We start from the raw sequence: 269 nt of genomic DNA, 5'->3' as shown, positions 1-269 counted from the left end.
CGTGTAAGTGTACATTAATAATCCTGCATATCAAGCTAAGTGATATGCAATTATCCTTTTCAGTCTTATTCTCGTACATAGAATAAACTTGGCATTATTTTCGATAAGCAGAAATCATCATATTAACTGTATTAGTAAGCACACCTTGCAATTGCATTATATGACGTGTAGATTGATAAAAAGTTGTAGTCATTTCCGTTTGAACTTTTACACGATCAAGAGTTACAATATCTGCATATTCAGATTATATAAAGATTGCTTCATGAACT

This window comes from Penaeus monodon, chromosome 15 (assembly GCF_015228065.2).
Source record: "Penaeus monodon isolate SGIC_2016 chromosome 15, NSTDA_Pmon_1, whole genome shotgun sequence".
Classification (NCBI taxonomy): Eukaryota; Metazoa; Arthropoda; class Malacostraca; order Decapoda; family Penaeidae; genus Penaeus; species Penaeus monodon.
Note: the sequence above shows the minus strand (reverse complement) of the source record.